General features: G+C 41.5%; 1 long non-coding RNA gene across 1 annotated transcript in view; it reads left to right on the forward strand.

Annotated features, from left to right (window-relative positions):
- LOC125109411 (uncharacterized) overlaps nucleotides 1-22091 on the forward strand; it is a 122869-nt gene extending 100778 nt beyond the window's left edge. The window contains exon 4 of the long non-coding RNA XR_007130223.1: nucleotides 21824-22091. This is a non-coding gene — a long non-coding RNA (uncharacterized LOC125109411). The remainder of the gene's footprint in view (nucleotides 1-21823) is intronic.
- Nucleotides 22092-24333: the final 2242 nt, after the last annotated feature.

The raw sequence follows: 24333 nt of genomic DNA on the forward strand, positions 1-24333 counted from the left end.
GTCCTCGGCCTTAAGTTCAGGGCATGCTTCCTAAATCCTGGAATTCAGTGTAGCATAGATGAAAGGATTAAGAGTTAAATCTCAGTTCATCTCTAAAGGAAGTTTCAGGACATCTTGCAAATGTGTGGGTATCGCAATACAGTGGATTCACGTCTTAGTTGGGAGTCCTGTTCTCGGGTCCGTGCTCAGGGGGAAATCACGTTTCTCAAAGCACAGTTTCTCTCTTCTCTAGGATTCTGCAAATCTACCTGTGGAGCAGGCTTGGGGCTTTCCTTCCATGACCCCTAACATCCTAGAGACTTCTTGTTCGTTCCACTTTAATTTCTCCCTTCCTCCAGCTGAAAGAAGTATTTTCTAGGAGTACCTGTGTGGCTCCGTCAGTGGAGTGTCCGACTTTCGGTTTTGTGGGATTGAACCCCACGTCCAGCTCCACACCGATCGTGGAGCCTGGTTAAGATTCTCTCTCTCCCTCTCTCTTAGCCCCTCCCCACCTCTCTCTCTCTGGGGGGGAAAAAGAGTATTTTCTGCTCTGCTGGGTAGAGAGGCAGACCTTTTACTTATCATTTATTTCCCCAAATTTGTGGGCCCTGCTCGGAGTCTTTACTGTTCTCCCAAGGGCTTCCTTCTTGAAATTCCCAAACAAGGAAGAGATCATTTTCTCTGCTCTCTGCTGTCACATACCTTCCCTGAGCAGTGATAGCAAACCAGCCCAGCTCAGTGATTGCCACAGTGGGGTACCTACATCCTAACGGGGCCCAGGAGGGCTGGGCAGGTGGCCGAGGAAAGCCGTATGGCTTTTACTTATACTTAGGTTTATGCATGTAGGAACGGATCTTTACCAATAATTATTACAGAAATCAACTTTGGCATCTTTACCCAGTTCTTATGCATGGCAGTCAGCCCTGTAGCACTCCATGCATGGCAAAGGGAGGACGAGGGAGGGAAGAGTGGAAGTCCTCAGTTAGAGTGTGGGTAGCAGTGCCTGGCCTCTTGGGTCACTGCTGAAGGAATGCAGGTTCCATGCACACTGTGAAGTGATTTCTAGACAATGCTACCCGGTTTTCACCCTCACAAAATTGCAAAAGACTGAATAAGATTCTTGCGAAGACAATATAGATTGAAAATAGCAAATGATTGTGTAAGCGTAAACACGTACCAAGAAAATGCCAGCGCTCTTCCTCTCCTACCTCTAGGAGCTATAATCCCCACCGTATTCCAAGGTTAAGTGAAATCTGTTGGGAACTGTCCCACCCTCTCTCCCAGGATGTTCTTTGGGTGTGAGGGGAGTTTAAACTGTCCATTCAGGGTAATGGTGATGTTTTAACAGTGAGAAGCCACGTGCTTTTTAAGAGAAACTTGTAGGAAAGGCCTTTTAAAAATGAATCTGGGGGTGGGCGGTTAAGATTTTAAAAATAAATAAAAATAAAAACATGGAGACAGAATTTCTAACATGTGAAAAAATATTTCTAAGGAAGATTTTTGTTGGGTTTGTGAACCCAACAAGAGACTATGGACTCTGAAAAACAATCTGAAGGGTTTGAAGAGGTTGCGGGGTGGGAGTTTTGGGGAACCAGGTGGTAGGTATTAGAGAGGGCACAGATTGCATGGAGCACTGGATGTGGTACAAAAACAATACTGTTATGCTGAAAATAAATTAAAAAAATGATTAAAAAAATGAAAAGATATCTGCTATTCATTTAAAATCTGCTATTCATTTTAAAAATGAAAAGATATCTGCTATTTATGGAACTGGTGAACTGATTATCAAGAAAGCAGGATTTTTTTTTTTTTAATTTATTTGAATTGGCAGTTGGACTTGAAAATGAGCACCAACATCTAGGATATATGGCTACTAGTGTCCTTCTGTTTGGATCCACGCATCTTTTTTTCTTTTTAATTTATTTATGTGAGAGAGAGAGTGAGAGAGAGAGAGAGCATGAGCAGGGGGAATGGGAGAGGGAGAAGCAAACTCCCCACTGAGCAGGAGCCCGAAGCAGGTCTGGATCGTGGGACTCTGGGATCATGAGCTGAGCCAAAGGCAGACACTTTGACTGAGCCACCCAGGCGCCCCTCCATGTATCTTTCTGAGATGTCTTTGTAACCCTTGACTGACATGGAAAACCAGCATTTAGCTTGGAATCATACTTTTAAATCATTGTTCCGTATGCATTTTTAAAAAATAATAAAGCATATTCAATCATATTTTTCCCCATAAAATATTTATAATAATTTTTAGGGAACAAAAGAAGTGTTTTACCATGAATATATGAAATTAAATTTACAACTATTAAGATGTTCAGTTCTTTAAAAAGTTCTATTTATGAAGGTCTATTTTTAATTCAGGTGGTACAACATACATAATATAGTGTAGTATGTATTAAAAATATAGAATAAATTATTATACACATACTGAAACGTAATCACAATTTTTAACTGGGAGGAATGCATGGATATTTATTTTTTAATGGGTGTTGGGCTTGGAAACCAATGACACAGTAATTACATTTGAAGAAGTGTCAAGGTATAAAGCAAAAGTTCTGATAAGGTAGAGAAGAGAACACTTAATATTTCTCAGCTCTTGTCTAGCTCCTCATACACACCTGCCCTTAAAGGATTTGCAAATTCAAGGCAACACTTAGTCCCCTACCAGCTTGCGCATTCCAGAGCCTGGACCGAGGGTGGGGTGCCCTATTGCCCTGGTCCTCCCCTTTGTGCTCACGGCCATCATTGCTTTTGCTCAGACAGGTCACACCACTTGGACTGTCACCCTCCCCTGATCTAAACTAACCTATAAAGTCCTCCTTGACCCTTTCTGGTGGAAATGAGATTCTGCCTCCTCTGAAATCCCAGAGCAGGGATTCATGGACTGGGTCGGTCTGATGTCTCGTGGTGATCATGGTAGCTATTTGAAAACTTGGTTTCCTCTGCCTTCCCCTCAAAGAGCCTGATTCAGGGGAATTCAGGAAAGTGCGTTGCTTGGGAATCTGTATTTCTGGAAAGTCTCCAGCCCGTTCAAGTGGTCAGCGATGCTCAGGAATCAATATCCAAGAGATTGTTTATTGGATGCGTAGCACATACCCCTTTGTGGTATCTGCTATCTTTTTAGAAATTAGCTCATCTTTCTAATTAGCTTGTAAATAATTCAGAATCAGAGATGATTATTGTTAATGTTTTACCCTAGTGGGTAAGTCAGACATCATTTATTTATTATATAGTAAGGATTGATAGATGGATCTGAGTGCACTACACTCTTTAGAATGACTCTGTGAAACCTTGTAAAATATTGAGGGAATTAATGGAATCCTATGGAAAAAGTGGTGACAGCAATAATTGAGTCACTTGAATGCCAATAGGTAGGTTTTAGTTTTCATTCTCAAATTTTTATTAAAAAAAAAAGGTGTTTCTGTCATGCCTCCATGTGTTTCTTCCAAAGTAAATGATCTTTTAAAAACTTAAAAACCATTTCTACAAATTTCTCTCCAGTTATCTCTAACCAAATAACATTCAAAGTATTTTCTTTTTAATGAGGGGAGCTGTGAATCAGAAAACAAATATGCAGAAACCTATTAACAGACCAGTAATTTAGAATGAAAAGAAAGAAATTTTCTACTACTGAAAGAGAGCTCTAATTTACATGCAAATGTGTGGAGGAAAAAAAGGTTTGCTGGAATTTATTTTTAATAGATAGCAGATCTAGATAAGAGACAAGAGGTAAAAATTGATGGCCTCGCAAACCCACTGCTGGTTAGAACTGCAAAGAAATGGGGCAGTGTCCTTAAGGATGAACTATTTTAATAATAATCTTGCCACTTGAGAAAAATTATTAATTCATCTAATTAACATTAGTATGTAAATTATTCATTACTGCAACTATCAGAATAAAATTAGAATTTCTAGGTTCATAAATTGTCCATGCTTCTGTCTTCTCTAGTATGAGAGATGCTGCAATTTGGAAGAACAGCAACTACTTTAATGAAATATAATTACAGATGGTAGAAAAATAAGGGCACAGAGTGTTATTATAAACCTGCTCTTAGCAAACAACTATGTTTAGTTATTTTGGCATTAATAGAGGACTAGGCCCATTGGCTATTTATTTGTGGTTTTTAAAAAGTTTCCCTAGTGTAGTGGTAATTAGCTGGTGGTTTTGATACTTGTTAATTAGCGATGTTTTTTTCTTTCATAAATGGGACTCTGCTAGCCCTCTTTCCCCCAGAAGCTCAAGATCCAGCATTCATTATGGAAACCAGATGAATGAGATCAAAAGATTTCTCATCTCTTTTCTTCCTCAGTTTGGCATCACCCTGCTTTATCCATTGACAGCTTTAGATTTTGCTCTCAGTTTAGGAAGAAGCCCATTGGCAAAGCAGTATTTATGAAAGCGTGTAGCAGCTAAGGGACGGCGCCCCGACCTGGGAGTAATTGTCCCTGAAAATCTCTTGCTCCAAAGCAGGTTCACCTGTCATGGCATGGGAAGGTGTAGCCCACAGAGGGGTTCCCAACCTGATCATCTCAAACCAGCGTATCAATTCGTTCTCATTCTTAGAAGAGCGCAATACTTGTTTCAACAAAAGAAGCTTGAGAAATGTATGTATCGGGCCCGTGATACATCCTGTGTGCATTATCAAGTAGGTCCTTTGTTCTGGTATCTTTAGCTCATGCTATGCTCTTACTCAGAACCCTTCCTGACATCGTAACCCTTTGAGAATCAAACCCAAAGTCCCCACATGACCTTCAACACAGATAAGAGGGTTTCCTCCTTGTCTGTCACCTCCAGTGTTCCACGCAAGTTTTTCTGTGCCCGATGGCAGCCACGGCGGTCTTTTTTTTTTTCTTGCCTTTAAACTCAACAAGCTTGTCCTTGTTTTAGAATTTGTGATCTTTGGTTTTTCTGCCTGGAGCGATGCTCTCCCTCCTGATCTTTCTATGGCTGCCTCTTTTTAAAAATCCAGCTCTTACCTGAAATATCACTTCTTAGAGAGAGATGTGGTCCTAGCAAAATCTTTGCTTATCTCTCTAAAGGAGCTACTGTGGAGCTCTATCTTAATGGTCCTCAACCCTGATCGCACGTCACCTGCCATGCTTGGTAGAGATTACCCTCTACCCAGGGTTTCTGATTCAGGTGAGTCTGGGATGAGACACAAGAATTAGCATTTCTAAGAAGTTCCTAACTGTAAGGTTTTACAGGAGAGATACACGCCACAAGAGGCGAGATAGGCGCAAGGCAAGGTTTATTAAAGGCGCCCTTGGGCAAGGTTCCAGGACTCAGGAGAGGAGAGTCGGGGAAGTCGCCTCCGGCCTCCGGGAAGGGGTTGAGTGGGCTTTTATTGGGCCAAGGCAGGGCGGGGGTTCATAACCGTATTTGGTAAGGTTAGAGGTTGGGGGTTGGAAGGTCCCAAAGTGGCTGGTTTCTGTTTCTCACGTAAGTTTTGGTTTACTCAAGGTGACATGTCCTTGACAGATGTCCTTCTGGCAGGAAAGTCCTGAGTAGGGGGAAGATGGCGGTCTGGCGGCCATTTTATTGTTCCCCCTGCATTCCCAGGGCCGCCGACGTATTACTAGCTGCTTCTGATCTGGAGATCATTCTTGGAGAACTACTGCTCAACCCTGTTACCTGATTTTAATTCTCTTCATTACACCTATCACTATCTGATATTTTGTTCTTGTTCATGTAAATATTTGTCTACAGTTTGTCATCTGTACTCAAATATAGGATCTGCATTCATTACTATCTCTTCAGTAACTACCATGTAGTGGACACGCAATAAATGTTTGTTGACTTATTCATTCAACCAACAATTCTGCATCCCCATTTTGTATCTGGGCGAGGAGCCAGGGGTACCACGATTAATAAGCATGGTCCTCTCTCTGAAGACTCATGAGCTGTTGAAGAATTCCACCCCCAGTGAGCACAGTCTTTACTATAATGTGATAATTGCCATAACGAACCCATTAGTACCTGACAACATAGACGATTGTGGTTAGCGGGTTTTCTGGCATTTGGAATGTGAAGTGAATGAGTTTATGGAAACTAGATTGGGGGTTTCATAACCTTTTAAAATTGTGTGTGCCTCTGGATATGAACATGGCCTTCATAATTGGGAAATGCTAAAGAGTTACTTGATTGGCAGTCTCTCGACAGAGCTCGTTAAGAATTTGCTGTTTTGAAATGATTTTGGATAGAAAAAATAGGGGAAATTTTTCTCTTGCTTGCATTTATGAAGCCCAGCAGAAATGGGCTTGTGAGTGTTTCATTGTCAGCAATAGATCTAAGTTAATTATTCAAAAAAATCCCAAAACCTGATTGAAGCAAAAAAAAGAAAAAAAAGAACAAAAAATGGGGTTGGGAATCTTAACCGTGTGGCCAAGGAAAACAGAGATTTTTAGACACAATAAAGTTAGAATATCTAGTTGTTTATAAGTTTATAAACTTAAAAGTTTATAAGTTTCATCAATTTCAAGGGAGATATATAAATTCTGAGTCAAATCCGTATTGCCCTTTTCCTTAAAGATCAGTTACAGTTGAAGCTTGACTCCCTGTCTCCACTGGGTAGGACAGATCTCCTCATTATGTGAGCAATTACCTACCTTCTTTTAGCCTCTAAAGAAGCCTTTTATTTGCTGCTCAGGAAAGGAAGACAGATCATTCAGTAAACAAGCCAAAAGAAGCCCGATTCTCTAGTTCTCAAATTAAGACTCTGTTTTACCATTATTTCTCATAAGAATAAACAAGTTGTAATGTTTCAAGTGCATCAGAGGTAAATAAAACCAAACCATATTACAAAATAAATTGGTGGAAAGGTGCCTTCGTATTTCATAGCAATTAGCTGCATGATTGGTTATTGTTTTGCCTTGAATTTTACACTGGAAAATCAAATTTGAAAATTAGGTTGGGAATAATGCAAGGCATTGGCTGCATTTATTACCAATTACTTTTTGAAGGCTGTACTTATGCATAAAACTATTTGAATTTTAATGTCATGAGGAAAATTCCTGATGTGGAAAGTTTCATTTAAAATTTTAACCTGAGGAAGAAATTCATTAGTTGTCTATTACCTGATGACTTTGGGCTGTTGTAATGAAAAAGTGGCATTAAAAAATTATTTGTTGAGCAATTGCTTTTCAAGGCCTTTGTGTTTACAAAGCGTAAAAGATGCATATGTTTCATGAAAGATGGTTCATTGGAGATCAATTTAGGTACTCATATATTCATAGTCTCTGTGTTTTGAAAATCCTAATTGCCAACACCAAATTAAAGTCATCGATGTTTTAAAAAATGTTCCTACATTTTATTATTGCAGTGTTCTGCATATGGGGTTATAAATATTTATATACCTAGGTGGGATTATGTCTCTTAGAGGCTCCATAAAATAGATATATAGAAAACAAGAATGTTTTCAGAAAACAGAACAACAACAACAAAATCCACCCACCACCAAAACAAAAGCAAAAACAAAAACCAACCAAACAAAAAACCCACTACCAAGGACCAGTCGTTTGTACTCTTCTCTGTAGCATTTTCCTTTCCCAGCTCCATGGGACCCCCAGAAGGGGAAAAGGGATAAAGCAAATTTTAAGAAAACAATAAAATCCAAGTCTTAAGCTTTGCTCAGTAATACGTTGTACATAGTGTCGTGCAGATCTGACTTGAAAACCAACTTTCAAAAACATCAAAACAGATGTCATGCCTTCTGTGTCATTCTTAGGGCTAATATTTCCACTCCTGTAATGATTATTGCTTATGAATGTTGCATGTTAATTATCTGACTTGACTCACTCCTTTAAGAACTTAAGAAAACTGCCGATTTCCACTTCACTTTGGGCCAAATTGATCTCTTTCGTGCAAATCTAGGTGATGTGTTTCTGGGGGTGAGTGTATGGGATTGACCTTTTGGAAAGCTGTTGTTCCAATTCATGCAGGAAAAAGCTCGTTGAGAGGCTCTCTGTCTTGCTGAGACTTATAACAATGGCAGCAGCAACCATAATAATGGCTTCTACCATTTGTATGGTGTTTACTGTGTGCCAGGAATGATCTATGTCATCTCATTTAATCTCTGCCTCTTCCTGATGTCCTGCTACACTGATCCCCCCATTTTAGGAAAGAGGACCTTCAGACACAGAGAAATGGAAAACTTGCTTGGGTTCCCATAGCTAGCAAGTGGTAGTGCCAGAACTTGAGCTTCACACGGCCCAGAACCTATGACCTTAAACCATTTTATACCGTCCATTGGTATGAATGAACCATTCACATGTTACGTGCACGTATATTCTCTTTGTAAAGGAGAGAATAAATCACAGTAGCATGACTTGACCTCAACTCAGTGATATATTCATACCTGGGCACTGAGTTGAAGCAACAGTACTCAGAGGCTCAGTAACTGGTACTCATGGGACCACCACATTTGCAGTTCCTGTCCCCTTCCTGAAACAGAGAGGAAGATGACATGTTCCTCAGTGCACAAAACTGGGTGTAGCAATGGGCTTGCTTTGGGCGGTGAAATATGAGCAGAAGCAGTGAGAGCCAGCGCACGGCACTCCATGTCCTCTCTCCCAGCTGCAGTCACTGGGGGATGCATTGTGACGTTTCCATTGACTGAAGCAGCTTCTATCACTGAGCTGAGTCATGGTCCTGCACAGAGAAAGAAACACTGATTGGATTAATCACTGTGATTTTTGGAGCTGTCTGTTATATCAGCATAACTTAATTGAACCTGACTAATGCAGAAATCATCCACATAATCCAGAACAGATTATATTAATTAAGAAAGGGTGTTATTATTTAAATGTTATTATTTAAATTATTTAAAGTCATGAAAACATGAAATTTAAAAGGTTACTTGGGGACATTTGCTACATCGCAAGGTGTTCTTAAGGCTTCCACGGTGTCCTCAGTCTGCAGTTTGTAAACCATTAATCTCTACAGAGCATTGCTCCTTCTCTTGTAAATGACATTTTCTGATATCACCTGGATATAGTTGCCGTTTTATTTAAAATTCTCTGAGCAGTTATGCTCAGTCCCTGGAAATTGCTTGCTGGTCCTAAATTGATTGGGTCAAAGAAAATCCAATTTCCTGGCTGGCTGCATCAGCCTACTTCCCCTAGAAAATCCTTTTGTGTCTAGAACTTAAGGACATGAAGAAACAGATAGCTACCAGGCACAGAGTGCTTATACTACGCCATACTTGAGTTAAGTGTTTACAGCCAGCATCTAGTTTGGTGGATCCAGTTTCAATGCCCTCCTCTATAGAGGCTGGGAAAGATAAGTACTCACATTCACAGCTTCCTGTGACCCTGTGATGCAGTCTGGCCCATTAAGGTCTAATCTAAAGTTTGGGTGGGTTCTCCAATAGCTGTCACTTTAGTCTTAAAAGTGATAGCTTAGTTTGGTTGTTCCATTTCATCTTGTTCTTAATGCAGCTGGAACCACAGCAGCCATGTTTGGAGTCTGACGGAAAATCCAAAAGACCTTCCCATGTGAAGCCGTTGGAATAACACCAGCAACTGTCTACTTCCAGACTCTTGTTACCTGCAACTGATAAACTTCCTATTAGGCTTTCTGTTACTCATGGTGGAATGCAACCCAACTGATATGTACATGAATTTCCTCACTGAAACCTCACAGAATGCAGAAATGGCAATAGTAAGATTATACCCATTCTAGAGGTCAGAAAAAGAAAGTCCAGATAGGTAAATTAATTTTCCTGTATACTGTCTTCCTAGCAGGTATGACTTTCTATAGTTTAAGCTCCATGAAGAGGAAGGCTTGTTCATCACTGTCTTGTCGTAGTTCACAAAAACTCATCACCATTATATCTGATGATATACCTGGAATGTGCCCAAAAATCTGTTAGATGAATTAATAAAGTCATACAGAGTTAAGGAAGAATTTCAGTCCAGGATACTCCCACGCTCTTAACCCCATTGTGCCAACATGAATGCCACGCTCCCTATCAGAAGCCCACTCTTAATTCCCTTTTTGTCAAAGTGAGAGTTTTTGTACAGATATATATCATGGGATTATCTCTTTCAGGAAAAAAAAAATACCTCTTAGGAAATAATCTACTCTACAAAGACTCTCTCAAAAATCACAAAAGCTATCACTCAACACTAAGATATTCTAATTAGCAAATTCCTTCTGGCATCACACAAACACCCAAAGGAAAGAGAAGAGCCAGAGATGTTTGGAAAATTTTCCTAGGGGAAAAGGTTGGGGAGGAGGAGGAGTCTCCATCTGCTAATTAATAGAATGAACTTGAGCTAAAGAGCCATGTGGGACTGTTGTCGTAGTAACATGATCCAAGTCAGAAAGCATTTCTGTGAGTTGCTGTTCCAAAAAAAAATAAAACAAAATGAAACAAAAAAACCCCTTGTTCTGGAAAGTGTGGCTTGTGATGTAAGATGCCAAATTTCAGGCCTAAACTTGGAAGATTTTGAAGCTTTTATCCCACGTCAATCACAGTAATCCCCAGATAGAGGGAAGATTGTTTATAATGTTATGCCAATAATAGCCAGGGGAGAAAAACACAAGGTAATCTGCAAGCATCATTTGTTAATGTTTTTAAATGTCATTGAAAAAGAAAATAATGAGAAAGATTCATTCCAACAGTCCTATCTTTTCTCATTTCTTTTGAGTAGTTAAGAAAACTTCTGATTTAAGTAGATATGTTACATTAAATCTCCTCATTAGAATGCTTTAAATATTACCGGTTACATGATGTGTGTGTGTGTGTGTGTGTATATGTGGGGGGTGTGTGTGTGTGTGTGTGTGTGTGTGTATCAGTTAGCTACTCCTGTGTAACAACTCTCCTCCCCCAAATGCACTGACTTGGTGAGCAATCACATTGATTGATTGTGAGTCTGTGGGTTGGCTTGGGGTTCTTCTGATCTCTGTGGGATTTGGCTGATCTCAGCTGAGCTTACTGCTCTGTCACCTCTAGACCGAGTGAGTGGCTCTGCTGATGATGCAGGCTCCTTCAGATGTTCGGGGTTTGTTACCTAAACGTTGGTCCCAAACAGCCTTGGCCAGAACAGTTGGGGGTCTCTCCCATGTGATCTCTCGTGTATCAGGAGTCTGGTCCAGGCTTATTCATCTGACAGAGGCAGGGCTTCTAGAAAGAGCAGAGGTGTCTAGGGCCTCTGCTGTTAGCTTTTAGCTTTATTCATCATACTGCTCCTAGCCATTCTTTGCTCAACCTTGTAGAGTTGTGCTCTCCCTATGCCCAGCCTCTTATTCAGAAGAGACTAATGGGACTGCCCTGCAGACATCTGGAGTTCTTTGTCTCCATAGCTGCCTCTTTTCTGGAGCCCTATCCAGTATCTGCCAGCGGCCTCAGCTCCTTTCTCTCTTCTCAACCCTGTGAGATCAGGTCTTCTCTTTATTTTCCTTCTTGGACTTCAGTCTAGAATGTGCCTTGTAAGCCACAGAGCTGTGACAACAACAGGGTTCACTATTTGGTATTTAGGAATCAATCCTTACTGACCGTTGACGGCATCTGAGACCGTGATTTCATAGGTTTCCCCTCGTTTTCTAGTTTATGGGTAATTCCAGTGCTGGGTACTCCATTACGACCAAAGTTAGATGCCATTTTGAGCCAGAATCCTCATCTAGTGTACTGTCTACAATTAGCGTCTGCTCTGGGATATTTTTAACCAGACTCCTCCTTAGCATCTTTCCTAAGCAACTAGCCAGATTGTGGTAGAAAAGCATGTTCATTTTAATATTTTATTAAACATCTTAAATATCTAAAACATTAGTACAAAAAGAAACCTGAATAAAGTCCAACCTCTACAAAAATCATTTCATTCTATTACCTTTTGAATTAGATTATTCTTACTGCTCTATTGGCAGAGATGATCGAGATGTGATTCTTTTCAGTAAATATCCTGGATCAGACTCACATCATCATTCTTTTTTTGCATCATCAAGAAGTCTTTCAAATGCACTGCCTTTTTAAAAGTCTGATTTCACCGTGGTAGCAGCAAATATATAATTTCATTTTATTAGGATATTGTTATTATTTTTATATATTTCAATTAGGAAAGGGGTTTACCTTAGACCTTTTTTTTCCTTATGAATTTTCTTGCATTTGGATTAGAAATGTTGTAAGTTTGAATTTCTTTTGGTGTCTGTATGTCCTTGCCAATTTCTTCCTCGTCATGGTGCCTGCTACAGGGATGATAGTTCATGTGCTTGTAACTCCTAGAAGAGCACCACACACACAAAACTGTAAGACATAGGGAGGATAAAAAAGCAGACTTCATATTTGTGTTACATCTTTAATAGAAGTCTTTATTAATAAAGTTCCCAGAGGAAGTCAATGTAAATATTTAGATAAACTCTGATTTTTTTCCCCATAACTCAGGGTGGATTTTACAATAATGTTCATGACCCTATGCTCAATTTTTATGAGCATTTTTCAATTCTTGGTCCAGTGGAACAGAAATATAAATCATTGACCACATCAGTATACTAACAAAATGTTATGTCACTAAATTGCCCAGAAAGAGCCCCTGTGCTCACTCGTGGAACAGTATGCACACACACACACACACACACACACACTACGTGTACACTAAGGCAGAAATCGAAGCCCAACCCTTAATCTGGTCCTATTTCCCCTTTCTGAAGAAGACATCTTGGGCTTTGTGGACAAACAAAGCAAGTGACAACTTTTGGTGTGGTAGCAATTTCAGATTAATGGCCTACTCACACGTGAAGACATAAAGGAATGATAGCCAGTTACAAGTATTAATCATTTCTTGACAACTTGCCCTAATGGCACCATTTTTATAGCTCGGTAGTAAATTCTGTTTTCAGACGGAAACCATTCAGTTACATATCATCCATGTTTGTAACAGTTCTCCTACTTTTCGGCTCAAAATCCAGAACCAAGAAGGTGCTTGGGAGGGAGGAGGTATCCACGTGATGCCTTTCCAATGAGTCGAGAGCTCTCATGTCAGCACTGATTTTGAGTTAAATGCGAACACGATGATATTAAAAACACGACCAAAGAGCATTGCCTTTGAAGTCAGAGATAAAAAGCACATGCAAAATAAGAGATAAGCTCCCTTTCTCAATGATAACACCATCTCAATGCTATGAAATAGAAATATAAATGGGATTTTTGCCCCATGGCTTGTTTGATCAGCGATACATTTCTTGATGGCAAACACTGTATGATGGGTTGACATCATGAGGGCTCTTTGTCCATTAGTGGAAATTGCAAAGACATGTTTGGAATAACAAATGGTCATTCTGACTACAACACCCTTAATTAAAAGGATAGTTAATATCTTTTTGTGAGAAGCCTCATGACACCTTTCTGTGCTTCCCTTTGTTCTTACAGCCTCCTTCCCTTGCCACCTGCTCTCAAGGCAAGATAGAGCCCCTCTGCTCCAAAGTCAGATTGTGCTGCTCCTCTGTTCAATGCCCCTGTTCCTTCCACAAGGCTCCAATGATAGGGTTTGGCCAGCTACTACCTGAGAGCTGGAACTAGCCCATTCTAATTTGTGCATAGCCAATGAGCTAAAAAATGTGTTTTTTTTTTTAAAGTATTTTAAATGATTGAAAAAGATCAAAAAGGAAGAATATTTTGTGTCACGTGGAAATTATGTGAAATTTACATTTCAGGGTCCATAGGTAAAGATTTATTTGAACACAGCCATAACCATCCACTTAAATATTATCTGTAGCTATAGCGGAAGTGAGTGCTTGTAGCAGAGACGATGTATCTCTGTCTCAACAGGGACCCACAATTCCAGAATTATTTACCATGTGGCCCTTCACGGAAAAAATGTTCTGCCCTCTGCCTTATAACCACTCAGGGCCTTTGCTTTACTCCTTTGGCTTAACATGATTTTTCCTTGCAAACATCTTTGTGGCTTTTGGCCTCATTTGCTTCTAGTCTGTCTACACAGAGGCTGCCCTCTCCCTAAGGCCTACAGTGTCGTCCTGTTTAAAAGGATGGCATTGCTTTCTCCTCTCGTGCTGAATTTGCTTCCAGAATGCGTCTCCCTCTGACAAGCTCAGATTCTCACTTGGTTCTTTTATAGTTTGTTTCCACGCTCTAGAATGCCAGTTCTAGGAGGGCAGAATATTTCTGTGGATTCCTGGCCATTAGCAGATGCTTGGAATATGGATGTATTCATTGTCATTGTTGCATCCGTGACTGAGTATACATTAAACACACATGCCCATGTTGCAATGTGTCCTCGATCTACACTGTATCTGGAGAGACTGTCGGTAGGTACTGCTGTTACAGAGGACTTTGGTGATGAGGAGGATGATGTTTTTGGTGTTAAATTTGTCTTCACCATGATTCTTACAAATTCCGCCTTTCCAGAATTTCCTCTTCCCCTTCTTCCAAGCTCAGAACTACTTCCAACTCTCTTGGCAAGATCCTTTCCGTCTGAGGTTTGGTCAGTCCTGATGCTGGTAGAGGTTTCTGGAAAAAGCATCTAGAAGTTCTTTAGATTCTGTCCACTGAACTGGCCCTGAACTCGGCTCTCCCTTCTGGCTCATAATCCTGAGCGTAGTTCCTTAAATTCTGTTCCCCCATAACAATACTCATAAAAACCCACCTGGACTGAATGCTTTTTTGTATTAGGCTCTCTACACAGTCACAGACTTATTTACCCCTGGGGGAAGCAGGTCAGTGCAAACAGTGTCTTTGGGATTGCTCCCCGGGTACACAGGACAGTGAAGACAGGAGAGCTGGAAGGTAAGAGCAGACAGACCGTGTGCCCACTGCTGTGGGCGACTGGGGGTCCATCCTGCTGCACCCTCTCGGGAGACCCCCCAGGGCTGTCCTGGAGAGGCGAGGAAGCCAGGGTATCTTTCGAGAGTGGTTCCTGGGGTGTTTCCCCTGGACCTTCTGATGTTTCTGTGTCTCATGGGCAGACTAAGCACATCTTCTGGCCAGAGACCTCATTGGCCAAGAGAAGAAAATCAGTGGTAGATGCCCATTGCAAAAGCCTCCAGTGGCCCATGGAGTAGTCCACGTGACTCGGCTGGGGCAAGGATAGCATTGGCTTCGACACTTTCCGTCATTCTTTTCATCTTCCTAGTGGCTATATGAGATCTGCCTGTTGCTCCCATTTTAGAGACAAACAGACGCTGGGGAAATATGGTGGAGCCATGACTCGAAGGTGATCCGGTCTGATTCCTAAGTGGCTCTCTTCATTTGCTCCAGGTCTTTATGGAGATACTGCCTTCTTACTAATGCCTTCAGAACATCCTCTTTGAACACAGGACCCTCCTGCCTCCACCCCTTTGCCTGGACCTTAGGCCAGACGGGGCTTGGACTGAAAGCATGGGCTTTGGGGTTGGAGTCATTTGCAGGGAAGTGGTGCACATAGCCCTGCCCCTCCCTGTTTCCCCTTGAAGCCCTTGTGTTGTTTCTTGTAGCCCTGCATGTCCTCACCCTATCCCACCGCAAGTCTCCAAATACCCCTCTTGCCACAATCTGCCTGACTTCTGAGAGCTTTGCTTTTCTTTGGTCAGTGCTGTGCACCTCCCCCTGCCACAAGGCCTTTCCACACACCCATCCCTCTGAAATACTCTTCCCTTTCCCCACCCTTCAGTCCTACCTCAAGCACCACTCCCTCAAGGGAATCTTTCCAGACACCTCTGTACCTACCACTCCTATTCTGGGTCAGGTTCCATTTTTACAGATTACCAGAATCTTCTTTTCTTCAAGATATTTCTCTCACTTGGATGCCAAGCTTTCATTAACATGGTTCGATGATTATCATATCTATTCTTCCTAAATAGCAAGCTGTGCTCAGCATATTGTCCTTTTCCTCACTGTCACCTTGCCATCCTGGCTGATGTCCAACCTGGGACCCAATTCTCTGCTGTTGGTCGTTCAATGGTATCAACGCTGCCTTAACCATCCGAACATATACACACACACCTTTCACTGTAGTTGAGGGCACCCACGGATGTTCATATCCAAACCATGAAAGATTTGTAGAGAATTTCTGTTTTGTTTTTCAGTAAGATCATTTCTCCCTCAACAGAGCTGAGCTAATTTGTTTAATCATGGTCTCAACTGCACCCATCAATAATTAAGTAAAGTATCTCACAGACAGAAAATCTTTGGATTTTCTTTTTAATTCCTAGAGGGGGAGACATTTAGAGGAACAGTCAAATAAAAGCCACTTATCCTTCAAAGCTGAATTTCAAAGAGACTTTGAATGAGCATCTACAAGACTGCCAAGACGAATAATGTATTTGGGGAGGTACAGTGATTGGATTCATATCCCCAGATTGTACGTAATGTACTTAACTTCTTACAGAATGAAATAAATGTTGAAAAATAAATTCAGCTTTCCTTGTAGAACATGAGACATTGTTACAAGGTGAATATTTTTTCACCAAGGCTTTCTGTGGCCTTACTAAAATAATAGCTGTATTAGTCAAGACAAGCAATGTTATGCTACAGTAACAAATACTCTTCATCCCAAGTCTCGGTGACCTAACACAACGCAAGCATATGTGTTACTCATGTCACAGTGGAATGCCAGTCACACAGCCTTCCTCCTTCTGGACCATGGGATCCCCAAGGTTGCTGAGGCAGAGAAAGAGGGAGTTGGAGGGGTCACACTGGCTCTGACCGACATTGGTCTGGCAACTGTCGATATCCCTTCTATTCTTACCCCAACCCAACTCCCAGGGTCATGCCTTTGGTTTTAAAAGGATCAAGTATACTGCTATGGGGGACAAGGATGCGAGCAGATAACTAGCTAGGAAGCTACTGTACTTGTTAATTGTTAAGGTAAGATGATGGTGATAGAAGCTTTCATCTGTAATCAGTGCCCCAGACTTTTTATGGCTGATTGATTTCCCTTGCCAGGAGCACCATTCTCACTTTTTCCTAAGACTAATGCTAACTGCTATCCTCCTTTGGCCTCATTCTCTACCTCTTCCCCTTACCCAGCTCCCCACATGTAACCTGGACTATGTAGTTTTATCCCTTATTGAGAACCTCCCTTGACCATTTCCAGAACAGGTCTTATTTTGTATCTGCAGAATGGACAGCAAGTCCATATCCCACATGTAAATTCAATGGCATAGAGCCTCTTTGCTCCAAATCTGCATTCTATATGTGCATAATGGGTTACGTTACACTGAACACGTACACCGACTGTAATTTGAAGAGCCATGTGCTTACATGTCATGTCTGAAGTCAAGCTATCATCTTTATTATAGCGCAAAATGATCTGGCATTAAATCGATCCTCCCATATGTTTCTGGTAATAAAACTTTCTTGGAATCATGCAGTATTTTGGTCTCGTCTGTGAAGAATTCCTGCTGTGGCTGCTGGGCACTGAGAATGAGAAATGTTGCTTATTTATCTGTGTATGTTCGCTCCCAATGCAGAAAGCATCGCCTCTCAGCGGCGCAGCCCGTTGAACGTCCAGCTTTTGTTTGTGTTGAGGGCCAAATCGATCGTTACAACAAGTGATTAAATACAGCACAGAGATGCTAGTCATGGGTCAGTTCATTAAGGAGGGAGCACTGGAGAAGGCAGCTTCAGAATAATACAAAGAAAACATTAGTTGGAGAATAAAGACCAGGCTTCTGGTTCTTGCTGTGTGCCTCTGTGACTTACTCTCTCTGCTCCTCCATTTTCTCTCCTATATTGTATGGAGATTAATCTGGTAAATTCTAAGATTTATTCGCTTATTATTTTTAGAGAGAGCAAGAAAGAGAGAGTGAGAGAGAGTGCACATGAGAGGGGGATGAGGTGTGGAAGGAGAGGGAGAGAATCTCCAGTGGACTCCCAGCTGAATGGGGAGCCCAACTTGGGGCTCAGTCTCCAGACCCTGAGATCATGACCTGAGCCAAAGTCAAGAGTCGGGTGCCCCCAGTCTGGCAAATTATAAAGTTCCTTTCATCACTACAATCCTGCTATTATATACTATTTTTTCAAATATTTTATTTATTTATTTGAGAGAGACAAAGAGAATACACGTGTGAGAGAGAACAAGCTGGGAGAAGAGGGAGAAGCAGACTTCCCGCTGAAGGAGAACCGGATACGGGACTTGATTCAGGGACGCTGGCATCATGACTGGAAGCCAAAGGCAGACGCTTAACTGACTAGCCACCCAGGCACCCCCTGCTGTTATATATTATTTACAAAACATAGTGGGAGATCAACCAGCTCTGCTAGTGTGTCCTGAAGGAAATAGGTAGAATTACTTTTGATGAAATATTATGCAGCCCCTGAAAGAGGTGTTTTAAAAGAATAATTAATAGCATGCAGAATCATAATTAATAAATAATTAATTAATTGATCATCGTGTAGGAAAGAATTCTAAAAACAATATAATCCCAACTTAAACAACAACAACAAAAAACCATACGTGGGTAGGTAAAGATGGATAAAAAAATTAACAGTGCTTATTTCTGAGCGATTAGTTTATGGATGATTCATATTTTATTCCTAACATTTTTCCTGTATTTTTCAAGATTTCCAAAATCTGCCCAAATTTCTCTGATTCCTTCTCATTGCGCCTCAGATCTGAAACTGTGTCAAGCATCCACGCCTCGATCTCACTGGTGGTTTGCAGCTATGCAGATCCGAGTCCCTCTCCACCTTTTTATAACAAATATTTGCAAACTATTTTAAATTATGAAATTAAATTCGTAAGTAATATAACGCAATTATACACATAAGATATAATGCGGTAACTATCATTTAAAAAGACATAAAAGCGAAGTAAATTACAATAATAGGTATTTTTTACAACACAAATACTTGAATTTAACTACACTGGACGTCCCAGTGAAATCTCTTAGTGCTTGTACCACAGATGGGAGTGTCATGAGTTTGGCAGCAGCTTCTGGTCCGGGCTGATCCAGGCATACGGACAGCCATTCAAACCCCGTGAGCCACACAGCTATCCAGCATGGGGTCTGGAAAAAGAGAACAAGGTGGTCAAGATCTCACCAGACAAAGTGGAGACCTCCACTAATTTACATAGTAGCTGCACATTTGTGAAAGTCACCACACCGTTGTGTTCCTTTGTAACTGGCATTCAGGTTCTAGGCTCAGCTCGTGGTGAGCAGGTGTTTGGTTCACTGTGAAGCGTGGCTGAAAAGGAGGCAAAAGGTGGGACGGCGTTTCCATGGGCAGGACCGTAGCACGCACTGCAAGACACTGGCCTCTCAAGCTGCCTGCCCTGGGTCTTCACTAAATGCTGATAGGAACCCCATTACCGGGATGACGAAAAATGTCCCCTGTACTTCCTGTTTCCTTCCGGGAAGCACCAGGGCTTGTCAGGAAGCCATGTTGTCCCCCAATTCTGCATTTATGGTTTCCGCTCTTGCCACGTCCGCCAATCCCCTCAGTCGATTCCTCTTCCTCGAGAGCAGCGTGTTGGTGCGCGTGCCTCCGCACTCCTTGCACACTCCAGTTCGTCTGTCTGGGCTGTCCTACCTCCTGAGCTTCCTACCAACATGTCATCACACTTCATCAAATCTGAGATGCCTTTGACATCTGTGATGCACCATTATTTCTGTGCCACCAGGAAAGAAGGAATGTTGCCAGGAAATCAGTGGCATGCTGTTGGATGTAAGCTGCATCCCAATTTTGAAGCTATAAAATGGGAAGAAAATGTGCATTTAGAGTTGATGAAATCTGGTCATTACTGTTGCAAGTCAGACTGCCTTAGGGGGATGGTATACCTAAGGAAAGACACACCCAGACTTAGCACCAGCAACCTAACTCACTCACTGAGGGCAGTGGTAACCACCCCCTTTCTTAATTAAGTCTTTTATTTTTATTTATTTATTTATTTATTTATTTAGAGAGAGTACACTAGCCGGGGTGGAGGGGGAAGGGGCAGAGGAAGATGGGGAGGGAGAGAGACAATCCTAAGCAGGCCCCATGTTCAGTGTGGAGCCCGATGCAAAGCCTGATCTCACGACCCCAAGACCATGATCTGAGCCAAAGTCAAGAATTGGATGCTTAACCAACTGAGCCACCCCGGTACCCTTCCCCTCTCTTAATTCTTAAAATGGGGTGGGTGATGAGGTGTTGGGAGAATTGAAGAGACTAATTCATGTAACGCACCAAGCTCGATGTCTGGCCCATGGTTAGCCCTCAATGATTGCTATTATTCATCATGATTAATAACAGACAATTATCATGTTACCTTGACCATGAATTTGTCCTGAATTTTCTTAATCAGAAGTATCCCTTCCTTCTAGTGGCCCATTCCACATAGTCACGTTGAAATTCTCAGTTTCTTTGTTTCCTCGGTTGGGTGTGCCCTGGGTGAGAACTAGGCTGGGGGCCAGCCACTTCAGAGACAGTGCCTGCCGTGGAGGGCAGCACACAGTAGGTCTTCAGTCAGCCTTGAAAAGCATGAGTGGCAGGATCAAGCAGGGAGAACACACAGACTTTGGATTTGCAAGCACCCCACCTCCCTCCCCGCCCTCTGCCACCTACTTTTAAAACAACAGAGTATTCCTCAGAAGGAATCTTCAGGAGAAGCCTAGCTTGCAGAATCACAAAAGAGGAGCTCATTTTAGTTGAAGATCTTGGGAGCCTCATATCCCCAAGCTTTCTAGCCATTAAGAGGTTTGCCACTATCACTAAGGTGTTCAGGGCTCATATGAAAAGTAACATTACTGGGGCGCCTGGGTGGCTCAGTGGGTGCCTTCAGCTCAGGTCATGATCTCAGGGTCCTGGGATCCAGCCCCACATCGGGCTCTCTGCTCAGCGGGGAGCCTGCTCCCCCCCACCGCCTGCCTCTCGGCCTACTTGTGATCTCTCTCTCTGTGTCAAATAAATAAATAAAATTTAAAAAAAAAGAAAGAAAAGTAACACTACACATGCACATGTATACACACACACACACACACACACACACACACACACACACAGAATGAAGCCCTAAAAAGAGAAATAACTTGCTCAGTTTCTGAAATGGTAATTAACATTTACTCCATGTTGATGCTGGCCCAGGCACTGTGCCCACATTTCCCAGGCACGATCTTCTTTAGTCCTTGTGACAACCCTATAAGGCAGCCATAGAGAATTCCTAACCCCCCGAGGAAGGAACTTCAGATTAGCTCACATGGCTGATGTGCCAGAGCCGGGCTTTGACCCCAGGGTCCCGGATTCTAGAGCCCCACATTGAATCCATGGTTCATCTTGGGTTCAACCAGTGTCGGAAGCAAGTCCATAAGCAGCTGGCTTGTCCTTCGAGTTTGTGTGTCTTCTCCACGGCAACCCTACTGAGAAGGTTTACCTAAAGATCTTTCACAATCAGGGCTTTTAAATAGAGCAAAGTTTGCTCATTCTTCACAGCTTCGTGGCATGGCACAAAGCACTGTATGAGAGAAAAGGTTTCCTTCTGTAATTTCCATCCGAAATAGTGAGCCAGGTGGAGAAGAGAGAGGGAAAGGAGGTGAGATCTTATTAATGCGTCAAACCCGGGTCTGTGCTGGGATGCATTTCTGAAAAGAAAAGTGAAATAACATTCTGAGAAAGCAAGCATCATTACGGGAGGCATGTGGTTCCTCTCGATAAACAGGCTCACTCTGATTTCTCCCCGAGGAGCACTACAGAAGTACGGTTTTACATCTGATGGTTGAAGTCAGAACACCAAATGCCGGATTTTTGTTGTGGCTTTGTGGATTCGGCCCCTTTATTCTTTTCCCTCCCTGGCGATCTGTGGTCCTGAAAACGGAGCAAAGATGATGAAAATTGTAACCACCAGCTTCGTAAATACGCAGGTCATTTTTCCTTCTTATTTTCTTTGAAAAAGATGGCATTGTACACTTGCCAAGTCATTTTTTTTTTCTAAGGCAGTGAAAGCAGAACTATCTGTTAAGAAATGTGTGGAGCTGCCAGAATCCTGCTGAGTGGCCCCTAACATCTGGAACAGACAGCGGCAAATGTGGGGAGTAAGAAAGTTATTCTCCTGCTGTTCCTGGAAGATAAAGTAATGCTCATTAAGGCTTGGAGTGATGTCCAGGGATTCAATTCAACTGCTAGGGTACCGATCTCCTAGAGAAGTCTTGCCTCGTGTTACTGTAAAGTCACGAGGTCCAGGTGCCGTCTAAAATAGTCGGGGTGGGGGTGCCTGGGTGGCTCAGTCGTTAAGCGTCTGTCTTCAGCTCAGGTTCTGGGATCGAATCCCAGATTGGGCTCCCTGCTCCGTAGGAAGCCTTGCTTCTCCCTCTCCTCCACCCCTGCTTGTGTTCTCTCTAGCTCTCTTTCTCTGTCAAATAAATAAATAAAATCTTAAAAAAATAATACAATAGTTATTTTATAATAATAAAATTCCCTCTGTAAAATAATAAAATTCCCTCTATAAAATAATCATAAAATTCCCTCTGTATATACTGTCTCCATTTTAAAGGTGATTTTATTAAATCACACAGCCATCTGGTCCACAGTCAATGTTTGCTTACCCAGAACCCAGCAAAACAAAAAAAATTTAGTGGGTCCACGACTGACGTTCATGATGATGAGCCTGTTGTCTTATAATATTTTATTAAAGTTTCTTTGAGGAGTGCCTCTCTATTCAGTCAGTTAACCATCCAGCTCTTGATTTCAGCTCAGGACATGAGCTCAGGGTCGTGAGATCAAGCCCTGCATCTGGCTCCACGCTGGGCATGGCGCATGCTTAAAATTCTCCCCATTCCTCTCCCTCTGCCCCTCCCAACCCACCCCATGCCTGCTCCTGTCTCTCTCTCTCAAAAGTAAAAATAAATAAATGAATGAACTAATAAAGTTTTGAATCATCAAAGAAAGGTCAGACTCTGCTAAGTGTATTTCTACTGTTCTGCACTTGAACTTGAGTTACTTCCTAAATTTTAACTATCTAAGTCTGGGAGGGCAAATGCTACCTTCAAGCATGCTTGTCTGCCCTGTGCCTGGACTGGTACCCAGAGCAGCTGTCCTTAATTGGTGAAGGAAACCTTTCTTCCAGAACTCCAGGCCAGCCTCACCATCTAAGCCTTTACTAAAACCTGGGCAACAATGATGCTAAAATATGGAATAATACTTATTTGCCATTCAGTTAACTGATAAGCTTTTGTACAAATACTATTCCGTTTCAAGCTAGATAAACAGGATTCTGTTGATCTTATGGAAAACTCTTGTGTGGATTGCATGTTAATATGCTATTACTATGTCTTTTGTGATATTAGTTATTTTCTTCACTGTGTAAATCTAAGCAAAGTTATGCAGGATGCTGATGGACTTGGGCAGTGTCCGTAATACAAAGTAACAATTTGGGTTAAAATGTGATTAAATTAACTTAGTATATAGCAATATATATATATATGTATGATGTATAATATACATTATATTCTTTGTATCTATCACATGTTTATGTTTTCATTTCTCTTGGGTAACCATATAGGAGTAGAATTACTGGGTCATATGGTAAATGTATATATAAATTTATATGAGATTTGCAGACAGTTTGCCAAAATAATGAACTAATTTTCCTTCCCATCCCCAACTCATGAGACTTCTGGATGCTCTACATCCTTACTAATATTTCATAATATCAGTTGTTTTAATTTTAGCCATTCTAGAGGGTGTGTGGTAACCTCTCCCTGGACTTACCATTTGTTTCCCTGATGATTGTTGACAATGAGAGATTTTCACAGCTTATTGCCCATTTACTTATTTCTTCATAAAAGGCTGATGAAGTTCTTTCTCATCTTTTCATTGGTTTGATTGTCTTTTTATTAATGACTTGTAGGAATATCCCTGCATCCTAGATAAGGTCCATTGTTAGATACAACCTTTGCAAATATCCTCTTCCACTCTGGCTTTACTATTCATGTTTTTATGGCACTTTTTAATGAATGGAAGTTTTTCATTTTGATGAAGCCTAAACTGTGAGTTTTGTATTCCATCATAGAAATTTTTGCCTACCCCAGGTTGCAAAGATACCATTCTGTATTTTCTTCTTTAACCTTTATAGTTTTATTTATTATATATAGGCATAAGACCCATCATGACTGGTTTAATTTTCGTCTATGGTATGAGGTAAAGATTAAGGTTATCTAGATGTTCCATTCATGATCTATTGAAACCACTTTCTATTTCTTTTTTTTTAAGATTTTTATTTATTTACTTGACAGACAGCAATCACAAGTAGGTAGAGAGGCAGGCAGAGAAAGGGGAAGCAGGCTCTCCACTGAGCAGAGATCCCGATGTGGGGCTCGATCCCAGGAACCTGAGATCATGACCTGAGCCAAAGGCAGAGGCTTAACCCACTGACACACCCAGGTGCCCCAACACTTTCTATTTCTTAATGAATTTCTTTGGAACCTTTGCAAAACTCAGCTGACCA

The sequence above is a fragment of the Lutra lutra genome, chromosome 9 (genome assembly GCF_902655055.1).
Source record: "Lutra lutra chromosome 9, mLutLut1.2, whole genome shotgun sequence".
Classification (NCBI taxonomy): domain Eukaryota; kingdom Metazoa; phylum Chordata; class Mammalia; order Carnivora; family Mustelidae; genus Lutra; species Lutra lutra.